Below are 15,117 nucleotides of genomic sequence, written 5' to 3'. Positions count from 1 at the left end.
TTCAGTGCTGTTTGGTGTGTCGGATGGTAGCCACAACCTGAGAGGGCTCTCCTGGAATAAAGTTATCTGTTATTAGTTCTGAGGAAGAAGCTGTTTCTTTTGGACTATTGGCTTTCTTCCTCTGTATTTCTTATTGCGGCTGGGGTGTGACAGTCGTGGAGTGAACCTGTAAGGTAACATTAAGGGGAGACACCTGGGGATGTATTGTGATTCTCAGTTGGATGATGGCACAAAGACGGGGATGGTGAGTATCCCAGGATATTGCAGTGACAGAGGAGAGGCTTTCTCCTCACACCCAGCACCCAGACTAAAGCTCAAGAGGGTCAGATTCAAGGTAAGTTAATCGGTTTTATTTGGCATCTGTACGCAATGCCTGTTTTATGTTACTGATCACACAAACATTGTGTTTTATTGGGTATATAGAGTCAAATGTTTAATTTAGATATGATCATCTGTATGCAGACACACTGATGTGTAGATGTGGCTGTACTAGTAGGCATACTGTCAAATGAAAAGCACATTGATAATTTCTCCCTGATATATTTTTATTAATTTAGCTTAGGTTTATTTCAACATCTTGGTACATTTGCAGAAACACACAGTGCCATTAACAGTATTCACCACCGTTGACTTTTTTCACATTTTCTTTTAGTACAGACTGAATTTAAAACGTATGGATTATATTGGATAATTTGTTGGTCATTGGCCTACACATAATACCCCATGATGACAAAGTGGAATTATGTTTTTCAAAATTTACACATTTTAAAAATGTAAAGCTCATGTCCTGTATCAATAATTATTCAACCCCTTTGTTATGGCAAGCCTAAATAAGTTCAGTAGTAAAAATGTGCTTCACAAGTCACAATAAAGTTGGATGGACTCGCTCTGTGTGCAATAATAGTGTTTGTGATTTTTGAATGACTACCTAATCCTTGTACCCCAAACATACAATTAATTATCTGTAAGGTCCCTCAGTCGAACAGTGAATTTCAAACAGATTCATCCACAAAGACCAGGGAGGTTTTCCAATACCTTGCAAAGAAGGTCACCTATTGGTACAGGGGTAAAAATAAATAAGCAGACATTGAATATCCTTTGAGCATGGTGGATTTTGTATTCATACACCCAGTCACTATAAAGATACAGTGATTTCACCATGAGGCCAACGGTGACTTTAAAACAGATATAGAGTTTAATGGCTGTGATGGAAAACTGAGGATGGATGAACAACATTTGAGTTGTCCACAATACTAACCTAATTGACAGAGTGAAAAGCAGGAAGGTTGTACAGAATTAAAATATTCCAAAACATGCATTCTGTTGGCTCAAGGCACTAAAGTAATACTGCTCCAAAAAATGTCACTTTTTGTCCTGAATATAAAGTGTTATGTTTGGGGCAAATCCAATACAACACATTACTGAGTATCACTCTCCATATTTTCAAGCATAGTGGTGGCTGCATCATGTTATGGGTATGCTTGTAATTGTTAAGGACTGGGGAGTTTTTCAGGAAAAGAAAGAAACAGAATGGAGCTAAGCACAGGCAAAATCCTATGGGAATACCTGGATCAGTCTGCTTTCCACCAGACACTGGGAAATGAATTCACCTTTCAGCAGGACAATAACCTAAAACACAAAGCCAAATCTACACTGGAGTTGCTTACCAAGAAGACAGTAAATGTTCCTGAGTGGCCGAGTTATAGTTTTGACTATGGCAAGACCTGGAAATAGTTGTCTAGCAATGATAAACAACAAATTTGACAGAGCTTGAAGAATTTTAAAAAGAATTGGCAAATATTGCACAATCCACGTGTGTTAAGCGCTTAGAGACTTACCGAGAGAGACACAGCTGTAATTGCTGCCAAAAGTTATTCTACAAAGTATTGACTCAAGGGTGCATTTATATAAATGATATATTTCTGTATTTAATTTCCAATACATTTTCAAACATTTCTCTGATCATGTTTTCACTTATTCATTATGGGGTATTGTGTGTAGATGGGTAAGATTTATTTATTTTTAATCGGTTTTGAATTCAAGCTGTAAAACATGTCGAATAAGTCAAGCGGTATGAATACTTTCTGAAGGCACTGTACATAAAATGCAATGTCAATAAAATATAGAACACAAGTAAAAAGATATGTTCCGACTAACTTTAAGGGCAGTGCATCATCAGTAACATGTCATAAACAACAAATTAGCATACCAGTAAATCAATAGGTTGAGTGAAATGCGGAAGACACATTTCAGTGGAATACATTGTTGAACAACTGACTAGGTATCCCCCTTCCCCTAAATATGCATATCAAATGTCTTAGGTCATAGAGAGTGTAATTTGCGTAGTTTGACAGCCCTAGCCAGAAAGACCTCTGGTGTGATGTGGCTTGTTACAATAGATGATTGCCTTGAACTCCTCAGATCATACTGTCTCTGTGTAAGGGTTGGAAACTTGTGCAGTGCACTTGTGTGGTCTGCTCTACAGAGATGGGAGTGAGTTGTAGGGAGTGCCAATGATGTGGCAGAAGAACTTGAAGTTCCGCTACAAACGTCATTGTCTGAGTCTCTTGGTCTTCATCCGTAATGATGAGGAGTTGCATTATAAGAACGTCTGTTCAGCATCAGCTGAGTCCCCTCCATAACAGGTCTTTGTCGTCATTGCCTTCACTGCCCTGTACGGTGTACTTTCCAGCATGGACTCTCAAGTCCTCTCAGCTCAGGTATGTACAATGCCTTTCTTAGAAACCTTAGCCAGCCATAAGGAATGAATGAGTTTACAGGAGAGAGATTTTTCCTGGCACGGATGTGACGTTCTCCTCTTGAGCCAGCAAAGTCCATTAAGTTCAAGAGGTCCATAAAGAGCCCATTTATATAGTATTTGCTTCCCCTTCACTGGCTCTGGGTTCATCCCTCATTCCCTCTAGTTTACATAACAGACTCTGGCAGATTGGCACAGGGATGAAAAAAAGCATACAATATATAAGGCATAGCTACAGAATGGTTCAGCAAGGGGGAGAATATATTTTGAGCAGTTTGGATATTAGGGTGCGTTTTCACAGGCAGCCCAATTCTAATCTTCTGCTACTATTTGGTCTTTTGACCAATTAGATGCTGACCTGTTGCACCCTCTACAACCACTGTGATTATTATTTGACCCTGCTGGTCATCTCTGAACAATTTGAACATCTTGGCCATGTTCTGTTATAATCTCCACCCAGCACAGCCAGAAGAGGACTGGCCACCCCTCAGAGCCTGGTTCCTCTCTCGGTTTCTTCCTAGGTTCTGGCCTTTCTGAGTTTTTCCTAGCCACCGTGCGTCTACATCTGCATTGCTTGCTGTTTGGGATTTTAGGCTGGGTTTCTGTACAGAACTTTGTGACATCAGCTGATGTTAAAAAGGCTTTATAAATACATTTGATTGATTGATAGATCAGATACTTTGCCAATAATTCAACAATAGATCAGAATTGGGCTGCCTGTGTAAATGTATCCTTAGTGAACTTGAACCTGTTCTCCGTTTGAAGCAGGATTGGCAGAGGGACCGCACTTCATTGTTTTAGCCGCAAGGGGGCACTAGTATAACATTCCTCCCAGGCATACCCTCGCTCCTTCCTGTGTCTGGTTCTGAAGGCCATCAAGAAATCAGTCAGATGTCAGTCACACAAATATTGTGATGCATTGATGGTTTTTATCAGTCCTATGCCTTAAAATCGATGAATTAAAGAGTGTGCTCCTTTAGTCACTGAACAGTGGCGCCAAGGGTAACATCTTTGATACATCCTTGTCTGTTGGTTCCCACCGGTCATATGCTGTTGGTAAATTCCACTCCTCTGTGGATGGACTGGACCTCCTCCACCCCTCCCCAATGTAGTGCTAATTAGCTCTCTTTGTGAATTGATTAAAAAATCCAATCACCTTAGAACAGCTCCCCCCTCCATTAGCCTGCCTGCCTTTCATGTTCTTAACGAGAGCTTTCATCTAATTCTTCCCTGTGGCCGCACATTGGAAGTTTGGGAGCTGAACTTCGACTGCATGGGAAAGGAGGTAATGGGCTTCCTGCTCTTTATAATACAGTAGAACTTTATTGTCCATTTGTGACCTTACCCCATCCATTAAGATGGTGAGACTGCAGTGTTTCCTGGGAAATGCAGTATTGTGATGTGTGGCTAGTTATGGTGATTGTTTTGGTATCAGACAATGAAGTTCCTATGGTGCATTTTGAGACACTTTCTCCCATTCCTTGTTTTTGGATGTTAACCGGTGTGCTATGTATCCATTTATGATGCAGGGTGTCATGCTGGGTACGCGGTAGTGACTACATATTGTTAGAACTACTGGCTACTAGAGTAACTGCTACTGTCTACAGCTCGTTCACATAAAATATGCAGACAATTTCAAAAAACCTTCAGACTACATGCTGGGACACTTGTTGTAACACATCCAAAGTTGCACTTCTCTCATGTCTGTCTGGGTTATAAACCACATAGGTGTTGATTGTCAGCTACAGTGCATTCGCAAAAATATTCAGACCCCTTGACTTTTTCCACATTTTGTTACGTTACAGCCTTATTATAAAATTGATAAAATGTTTTTTTCCCCCTCATCAATCTACACATAATGACAAAGCAAAAACCTATATTTATTTATTTATTTTTTAAAGAAAAATTAAATATCACATTTACATAAGTATTCAGACCCTTTACTTAGTACTTTGTTGAAGCACCTTCGGCAGCGATTACAGCCCCGAGTCTTCTTGGGTATGACGCTAAAAGCTTGGCACACCTGTATTTAGGGAGTTTCTCCCATTTTTCTCTGCAGATCCTCTCAAGCTCTGTCAGGTTGGATGGGGAGCGTTGCTGCACAGCTATTTTCAGATCTCTCCAGAGATGTTTTATCGGGATCAAGTGCAGGCTCTGGCTGGGCCACTGAAGGACATTCAGACACTTGTCCCGAAGCCACTTCTGCGTTGTCTTGGCTGTGTGCTTAGGGTCGTTGTCCTGTTGGAAGGCTAATCTTCGCCCCAGTCTGAGGTCCTGAGTGGTCTGGAGCAGGTTTTCATTAAGGATCTCTCTGTACTTTGCGCCGTTCATCTTTCCCTCGATCCTGACTCGCCTCCCAGTCCCTGCCACTGAAAAATATCCCCACAGCATGATGCTGCCTCAACCATGCTTCACCGTAGGGATGGTGCAACGTTTCCTCCAGACATGACGTTTGGCATTCAAGCCAAAAGTTCAATCTTGTTTTCATCAGACCAGAGAATCTCGTTTCTCATGGTCAGAGTCCTTTAGGTGACTTTTGGCAAACTCCAAGCGGGCTGTCATGTGCCTTTTTCTGAGGAGTGGCTTCCATCTGGCCAATATCATAAATGCCTGATTTGGTGCTGCAGAGATGGTTGTCCTACTGGAAGGTTCTCCCATCTCCACAGAGGAACTCTGGAGCTCTGTCAGTGACCATCAGGTTCTTGGTCACCTCCCTGACCAAGGCCCTTCTCCTCCGATTGCTCAGTTTGGCCGGGAGGCCAGCTCTAGGAAGAGTCTTGGTGGTTCCAAACTTCTTCCATTTAAGAATGATGGAGGCCACTGTGTTCTTGGGGACCTTCAATACTGCAGAAATGTTTTGGTACCCTTCCCCAGATCTGTGCCTCGACACAATCCTGTCTCGGAGCTCTACTGACAATTCCTTCGACCTCATGGCTTGGCTTTTTCTCTGACATGCACTATTGACTGTGGGACCATATAAAGACGTATGTGCCTTTCCAAATCATGTCCAATCAATTGAATTTTCCACAGGTGCACTCCAATCAAGTTGTAGAAACATCTCAAGGATGATCAATGGACACAGGATGCACCTGAGCTCAATTTCGAGTCTCATAGCAAAGGGTCTGAATACTTATGTAAATAAGGTATTTCTGTTTTTTTATATTTAATACATTTGCAAAAATTTATAAAACTGTTTTCACTTTGTTATTATGGGGTATTGTGTTTAGATTAATGAGGGACATTTTTTATTTAACCCATTTCAGAATAAGGCTGTAACGTAATAAAATGTGGAAAAAGGGAAGGGGTCTGAATACTTTCCGAATGCACTGTACATTTCCCTGCCACCAATAACAACAATTCTGGGTAATTAATTGCTGTCTGTGAGTGGAAGATGTTTATAAAGTTAATTTATTTACAATTCACCCCCAGATTTAGTAATGTAGTATACTCCACGCACATTACAGACATAGGAGGGCGGAAGGCCCATAAACCCAGTAGAAGGGGTAGAGGGTGGGAATGTTTGTGTTTTATTTGTGGCAAAACCAGCATGACGCACCAAAGAACTGAACCAAGCCCAGGACAGCAGGAACCAATTACGGCGTCCTAGACAACGTGTCCAAGAGAAACAGGAGTGTGCAATTTCCATCTACGAGGGAAAAATGTGAAAATATCCACTGGCTGCGTTAACTATTATTTCCGTACTGTCGTTCTCTCCAAGGCTGTCTAAATTTAAGAGCACACCGTTTCTCATTCACATATGTCACAAAGTTATTTTGTTAGCCTTTCCAAAATTGTTTTCAGAATCTTTTGGGGTTATTCTGGTTGTGTTGTGGTTATGGTTTAGTCTCAGGAGCCGCCGGGTCTCGCGACCTTACATTAATGGTTCGCAACACGGACATCGAACCATTAATGTAAGATCGCGGCTCGTGAGGCTAGTTATGGTTGGTGCGTTTGTAAATTATGTTTCCTTTCCCGATATTACCATATACCTTCCTTCCTAAATTGGATATTACAAAGAGGGATGGAGAACTCTCCTGACAGAAGGAGAGAGAATCTGTCAAACAGCTCAAATTAACCCTGATTATGGCAAACAAGAGGTGCACATTGCTATATTGTTATAGTCATTGGGAGAAACCCATGACTATATGACTCTCGAACCCTGTGACGGCACAAATGATCTCATCCTCAGTTGAATGTCTCTCTCTCTCTCTCTGGTCCAGGGGTCCGAACAAGTGGGCTACCGCTCAGCTAGAGAATAAATAACTGCCTTGTGTTAGCTCAGAGAGGGAGAGAGAGAGGGGAGGTGGGAGAGAGAGAGAGGAGGTGGGAGAGAGAGAGAAGGTAGAGAGAGAGCAAGAAAAGGAGTAGAAAGAAAGGGTGGGTGGATGCAAATGGTAAAAAAAGAAAAGAGGGACTGGGAGGGAAAGAGTGGTTGTAAGAAAAGGGAGGGATAGAGGGTGGGAGCAGGGAGGGAGAGATATGTAAAAGAGGCTGGCTGTTTCTTTCCCATCCTCCGTCTGTCAGTCTGTACAACGTGTTAATCTCTAACCACTTTTAGAATGTGTAAACTAAAGTGAATTCTTCACTGGAGAGACAGCATAACAAAAACAATCAGGATACGTCTTCCTAAGGATATCACCAGCTAGGACATTTCCCTTCTCTCTCTCTCTCATGCCATGTTGGAATCATGCCTTGTCTCTGAAAAGTATTGGATTTGACTGTTTCTGTGACTAAAAACTCTTCTGAGACCAGGTAATTATATTTTTATTCTATTTGCTGTGTTTGTGTAAGGAGGTATTAAATGTACACTGAATGTACAGAACATTAGGAACACCTTCCTAATGTTGAGTTGCACCCACTTTTGCCCTCAGGGCAGCCTCTATTCGTTAGGGCATGGACTTTATCAAGGTGTCAAATCAAATCAAATCAAGTTTATTTTATATAGCCAGAAACTGTCGAAAGCATTCCACAGGGATGCTGGCCCATGTTGACTCCAATGCTTCCCACAGTTGTGTCAAGTTGGCTGGATGTCCTTTGCGTGGTGTACCATTCTTGATAGACACGGGAAACTGTCAAGCGTGAAAAACCCAGCAGCGTTGCAGTTCTTGACACACTCAAACTGATGCGCCTGCACCTACTACCATACCCTGTTCAAAGGCACTTGCATCCTTTGTCTTGCCCATTCACCCTCTGAATGGCACACACACAATCCATATCTCAATTGTCTCAATCCTTATTTAACCTGTCACCTCCCCTTCATCTACACTGATTGTGGATTCAACAGGTGACACCAATAAGGGATCATAGCTTTCCCCCGGTCAGTCTATGTAATGGAAAGAACAGGTGTCCTAATGTTTTGTACACTCAACGTACATGTGACGTACACTCAACGTACATGTGACGTACACTCAACGTACATGTGACGTACACTCAACGTACATGTGACACACAGTGCAACCTGTCTTTCAGTGCTCGGAAGCATCAAAAGGGTATTTTTCCCCTTGGTTTGCTGTCCTACAGCAGAATGAGTTTATGAAAGACTGCACACTGCATTTCATTTCTCTCAGAGTGAGATTGAGGGAAAAAATGTAAAGAGGGAAAGTGTCAGGGGAAATGGATCAAAACGTCGGAGAGAAATGTCATATTTACTCATCACTGGATACAAGTCGTAGCCTATCCATGATCATGCATACTTTTGGTCACAGTCACACACAGAATAAGAGGTAGAAATGGAGATACTAGACAGCGCACCAGACTAATATTGCAGTGTGTAATGCAGAGGGAGCAGAGCTGGGATAGAGTGGTGGCTTTGTCTTACCTCAAGCAGAAGGATAATGGATCTATTGTACCAAGTGTGTGTCAGGGGTCCTAGTCTCACATGGTTCACTTATTCCTGCGCTGTGCATGTGCGCTGACCATCACAGTAGGAGTAGACCACGGAGCTCCACCAATTGAGCTCTCATATTCATAATTGTGGAAGATCAACCAGGAATGTCTGGTGGCATTGACATTTCTGAAACTCTGAATGCTCAGATCAGATGTACGGTGCGATTATAGTATGAGTGCCATGTTTGTGCTAGTTAAAGGTACACATGTGCACTATCATAGCCAAGAAACACAGCTGTTGAACTCCCATGGCCGGATATTGGGGGAGGACTAGAGAGCACAGGTGTGTGTGTGTGCGTGCCTGCGTGGATGTGTAAGTAAGCCAATGCGATTCTGGGCCAAACCCAGCAGGCTCAGTGAATGGAGGCTTTCATGTGTGGGAGATCAAGCTGCTTCATTGGCACTTTGGTAATTTGCTGCAGCTTTGCATTCTTGAATCAGTTGTTTCTCAGACTGCAGTAGAATATATGAGTGTGTCATGTTTATCTTAGTAAAATGCTGAAAAATAAGTAATTGTCTTTCTGAACTGCTGTGCTCCCACCACTGGGACAGAATCACTATTTGTGGATTAGAAGCCGTATGTATTGTAAAAAGTTGAAATGTGTGTTTGTTCGTTTCTTTGCGTGTGTGTGTGTTCATGAATTCCATCAGAGAGAAAGAGCATAAGAGAAGGAGAGATGAGGGCTGGAGTCGCTGTTGGAAACATTACACCTACTTTAACCGGGTGAATGTGATGAGTCTTGTTTTGTGCTCACACCTGCGTTGAAGCCTGGTAGGTATTTATTTTCAGTGCACGTTCAGGTGGAACAATTTATATTGAATCTGTTTCTCCTGGTGTATGTGCTCGTGCATGTGTGCATGAGAGACTTTGAGTAGCCACTCACTTTGCTGGCGTGCTGATTCACAGAGAGCTATTTTGCATGTAGTAGTAGATCGTTGAACTTGGGTATAAATTGGTGGAGTGTCAAGACATCTAGGGAGTTCGTAAGGTGATGTTGCCTATTCAGTGACGGTACAGTGGTTACGACGGTGAAATTTAAAAATACATTTTCGCACATTTTTTCCACTTCTCACAACTTCCTGTTTATCCACTGAATAGAAACTTGCCTGGAGGCTCAGTCTGAAGCTAATTGAATTGAAGCAGCTGGATTATGGGTTTCAGTGGCGAAGCAGGAGAACTGTGGTCATCTGAATGTGCTCCAGTTTAGGAGGAAATAACTTCTCCTCTAGGCCAAGTCTGTCTCCATTTAGTACTCACTAAGTCACTGCTCACCGCTGTCTAGAAATATAACAAGGTGTGCACTCCTTATGGTAGCTGCCATGCCGCACGTGTTGGGTTGGGAATATAAAATACACTGCGTATACAAAACATGAAGAACACATGCGCTTTCCATGACAGACTGATCCGGTGAATCCAGGTGAATGATCCCTTATTAATGTCACTTGTTAAATCCACTTCAAACAGTGTAGATGAAGGGGAGGAGACAAATTAAAGAAACATTTTAAGTCTTGAGACAATTGCGAAACGTATGTGTGTCATTCAGAGGGTGAATGGGCAAGTCATTATTAGGAAGGTGTTCCTAATGTTTGGTATGCTCAGTGTACGGCATATCTTTTATTGATTCTAAATGGTATTCTTTTCATTGTTTCTCAATGGCTATCTGAAGACAGCTGAGTCAATGTTCATGAATGTGTTCCCTGTTTACGCTTGTTCCAACCACAACTCCCATCCCACCTTGTGTTCCCCGGACCCCTACCTTCCAGACTTAGTGCAAGTGCGCAGGCTTAAGTGCTTTAATGCAGACTCTATTCACAGTATGCCTGAATGGAGAATCATAATCTCCACAGTGAAAAGAGCTCTCACTGCCAAAGGAAAGTGACTGGAACATGTGGAGCCCTCTGAATCGGCGGAGAGGAACAGCGAAGCGTGACAACATAATACACAACGGAACATTTGGAACCCAGAAATGTGCGCAACAGTAGAATAATGTGTTCCCAATGTTCTACCACCCCATTTCCCCCTGTCCAAGCCTTCCTTTGAACAAACACACATTCCATCATGCTCCATTGCCAGGGAGGCAACCGGCCTTCTCACATACTTACACATAAACATGGACACACACACACACACACACACACACACACACACTGGCCGAGAAGAACATGTTGTGTTGCCAGAGAAAGACTGACTCATCCCCAGTATAAGTGTAGCTTCCAGACCTGAGGCTATGATGCTATGGTATTCAGACACACTGGCACACCATGCAGTGGGCCAACCATACTTTTTCACTGAAGCAGACCTGCGTTCAAATACTATTTGAAATCGTTCAAATACTTTGAGCATTTGCTCTAGCGGGTCTGGAGTGCCTGCAGACGGTCTGGGTTTACAGTTTTAGATCTCTTGTATTGGTAAACTAAGTCAGGCAAGCTCGAACAAGTATTGGAAATGGTTTCAAATGGTGTTTGAACCCAGGTCTGAAAGGAGGAGAAGTGTGGTCACGCGAGGACATGCTATTCTCTACTGATAATGTGCCCCAGACCCAGACTTTATGGTGAGCATTTGTGGTGGGAAAAGCTGGAATCTCAGAAACTGATCTTATACCCAACACTTTGAATTAAGATCCAGAGGTCTCCAAGGAGTCAGTAATAATACATTGGAATTTTTGATTGGTAACTTTGAACTATAAAATATAGGGCTGGACTACCGCATTTGGGACTCAGCTAATTTACTGCATTTCAACAAATTTTGCAACGGTGCAGAGGGGGAAAATGTGCAGTTTTATCCTATTTTGTCAAGAGGCTAAAAGAAGATTTTGCAGTTTAAAAGATAATGTCCTACTATTCTACACATACCATGAGGCTGAGAGAAAAATTTGCAGTTTCAAGGCAAATTTCCTGCAATTCATCACATTTTGCTATCATATGCTGTCTGGGGTAGGGCTGTGATGATTATGGAATTTTGGGTAACGATTAATTGTCATGCAAATGCCCACGGTTATTGTCATATTTTACATTTTTGTTGAAAAACATTTTAAGATTGTAATGCATCATAATGCATCTTTTGAAAATTAGCTATGACATACCTAATGAATACAACACTGCTTTGGTGACACCCTTGTCTCCAAAACAAATGGTTTTGAACACTTGGAACTTTTGGAAATTAAACCTTTCTTCCTGACCGTGCCGTTCTGCTCTTACCCACTTCCTGGCTATTGGGTAAACTACTGTATATCTACTTGAATATAACATTGAATCCCCTAAAATGTATGTATTAAGATGATTATGTAGATTTTTGGGGGGTTCACGGTTATTGTCCATAATTGCTGGGTCAATTATTTTACGATCTCCCGAGTGGCGCAGCGTTCTAAGGCACTGCATCGTAGTGCTAGAGGCGTCACTACAGATTCGGATTCGATTCCGAATCGCAGCCGGCCGCGACTGGGAGACCCATGCACACAATTGGCCCAGCGTCGTCCGGGTTAAGGGAGGATTTGGCAGGCTGGGATGCCCTTGTCCCTTCGCTCTCTAGCGACTCCTTGTGGCGACCGGGCGCAGCTGTACGGTGTTTCCATTGACACATTGGTGCGGCTGGTTTTCGGTTTAAGCAAGCAGTGTGTCAAGAAGTAGTGTGGCTTGGCGGAGTTGTGTTCCAGAGGATGCATGGCTCCCGACCTTCACCTCTCCCGAGTCCGTACGGGAGTTGTAGCGATGGGACAAGACTGTAACTACCAATTTGGATATCATGAAATTGGGGAGAAAAAGGGTTTAAAAGTACTACAACAAAAAAAGATTTAATAAAAATACAAAGTTATTTTACAATAATTGTGCTAGCCCTAATCTGAGGGCCCGGGTCACATGCCCTGCATGCCCGTTCGGTAATCTGGCCCTGATAACATGCATTTGAATTCCTCTTTTGGGACTTTGAACCTCTTATGAAAGTTCCGTATCAAATGAACATAGTAATCCTACTACAGTACTGATATCCGTCTCTATCTCTAAGGTCCATCTCTTTAATTGCTAAGCTGAACTCTCACTATTTGACATACTAGACATATCTATTAAAATCCCCATAGATGTTCCTTGCAGACTGATGGTGGATGTTTAGTGAAAGGCTTCTCGAGGTCCAGCTGGAGCAACCACTTCACCATCCCCAAGAGACCTCCACGTCCCTGGGTTGGCTCACAGGAAACAGCCCTGCTCTCCGGGCTGGATCCTGGAGGAATCCATTCCATCTGGTTACTTGGTTGTCTGCCTTTATTTGTTTATGTTTTTATTTGTTTTTAAGTGATCCATCATCTGCTCTCCATTTGTTACATCACTCCTCTGGGCTTGACCATGGGAACAGACATGAGGGATCAGAGATAGTGGACTCTCTCTCTCTCTCTCTCTCTCGCTCTCTCTCTCAGCCAGATAGTTCCTGAGGGACATCACAACAACAGGCTCATAAATTCTCTCACATCCTATGGAAAGATAGTTGTATCTCTATGTGTCATTATCAACGCTACAATGATCATCTATGTCATATAAAACAATTCCCAAATGGTCCTGAAAATTCCCAAATATTCCCACATTTCCAGTTTGGAAACCCCCCCCCCCCCCTTTGTTTTGCCAACAATACAGAGACCAACAGCAGGAAGCTGCCTGGTGGAATTCCACTTATGACTCAAGGTCTTTTCCCTCTTTTCTGTCTCCTCCTCTTCCTGCGCCTACGCTACATCTCCACGTATTTCCACTGTGGGTCCCCGACCTCCTGTGACTATCAATGTCTGCTTTTATAAAACACTGGAAACACTGATTGTTCAGTGTTATTAGTGGTTCGTATCCATAGCAAAGCAGAGTTGGGCTGTTGGGCTGTCCAGCTGGGCTCATCTGTCCTGCCTTAACTCCCCCCGATCAATGGTAGGACTGTCTGTGGATGAGGAACAGATTGGGTTAGGTCAAGTTCACTCTCTCTCTCCCTTAGACTTGACCTCGTGGCTATTTGTTCTGTGTGTGTTTAGACCACAGACGTTGGCGCTGAACTTTAAATTACACCCGAGGGTTACTCAGGGTGTCTGAGTAGGAAGTTCAGGGAAGTCCTGGGAGGTACAACCTTTGACCTGATGGCATATCTACTTCGGAGGACACCTCTGATGTTGTTGCCCCCCCAGTCATTCATGACGAGGGTGTAACGTTGCACCCTGGGGACCCCTAGAGCTCAGCTTAGTGAGTGACTGAAGTGAACGAGAGGTTAGACGTAAACAACCATGTGTCCGCTTCGCTGCTGCAACTGCTCTGTGGAATATATTACAGAAATTACAAGAACTATACTGCAACTTGGATTCCCTATGAGTGGAGATGGTGAGTGATTGTCTGCTATACCCGCTGAAGTTTTTGACATGTTAACAGTATTGACCTTTTATACATCAGGGGATCATTGATATAACTCAGAAGTCAATTCATTTAAATCCTGTACATTTTCTATTACAGTACCACTCTATACATGTGCTTTTTAGATGTACAGTATCCAAGTTTTTCTCCGTTTTCCAATGTCCCCTTGTCTCTCTCTTTCTTAATTTAATTTCTCTTTACTGTGAAAGGGGAGCAGGGATCAGCCCAGAGCAGAGCCCAGACTGTGTGGCTGGCTAGGTCTATTTCTAGCAGCCCATGGCAAACCTACAGGGCATAATTGCCCCCGTAATCACACGTTACAGAGGAAGGCCCAGCATTTACAAGCATGAGACATCTCTCTCACATGGGTGTGTGCACTGTATGAGATCAGAGTGGCCTGTGCTGTGTAGGAGTGTGTGTGTGTGTGTGTGTTTCTGTGTCTGTGTGTATGAGACTATGTGTGTGACACATTACACTGTCCAGTGCTCCCTGTCCCTCTGTGTCTGAGTTCTTCAGTCCATTCCTCCGTGTGGATGAGTCTGTTGACTACTGTTGCTCTGTTGTGTGCTGGGTGGTAAGACAGGGTAAGACAGGGTTAAGGAGCCAGTGGCCGGAGCTAGTGGTGAACAGGACAGGAGGATACTCTGTTCTCCATGCCATTGGCTCTCTGAGAATCCAACACTGGAGAGGATTGTCAGAGATGCCCATGTGGCACTACCCAGCTGCCTGGGCTGATATGACATCACAGAGAGACCGAGGGAGACACAGTGGGAAAAAAATGCTTTTAGCCTATTTTGCTTAATTACTCTAAAGTTCTATGGACAAGATTATAAGGGGGAAAGCAACAGGTAATACCACTGTATTACTACAGTAATACCACTGGGGTGGCAGGTAGCCTAGTGGTTAGAGCGTTGGGCCAGTAACCGAAAGGTTGCTAGATCGAATCCCTGAGCTGCCAAGGAAAAAACTGTCGTTCTGCCCCTGAACAAGGCAGTTTAACCCACTGTTCCTAGGCCGTCATTGTAAATAAGAATTTGTTCTTAACTGAGTTGCCTAGTTAAATATAGATTTAAAAAAAGAATGAAGTAAAGATAAAACAACTA

This window comes from Salvelinus namaycush, chromosome 12, assembly GCF_016432855.1.
Source record: "Salvelinus namaycush isolate Seneca chromosome 12, SaNama_1.0, whole genome shotgun sequence".
NCBI lineage: Eukaryota > Metazoa > Chordata > Actinopteri > Salmoniformes > Salmonidae > Salvelinus > Salvelinus namaycush.
The sequence above is the reverse complement of the archived record's forward strand: the minus strand, read 5'-3'. Positions refer to the sequence as shown.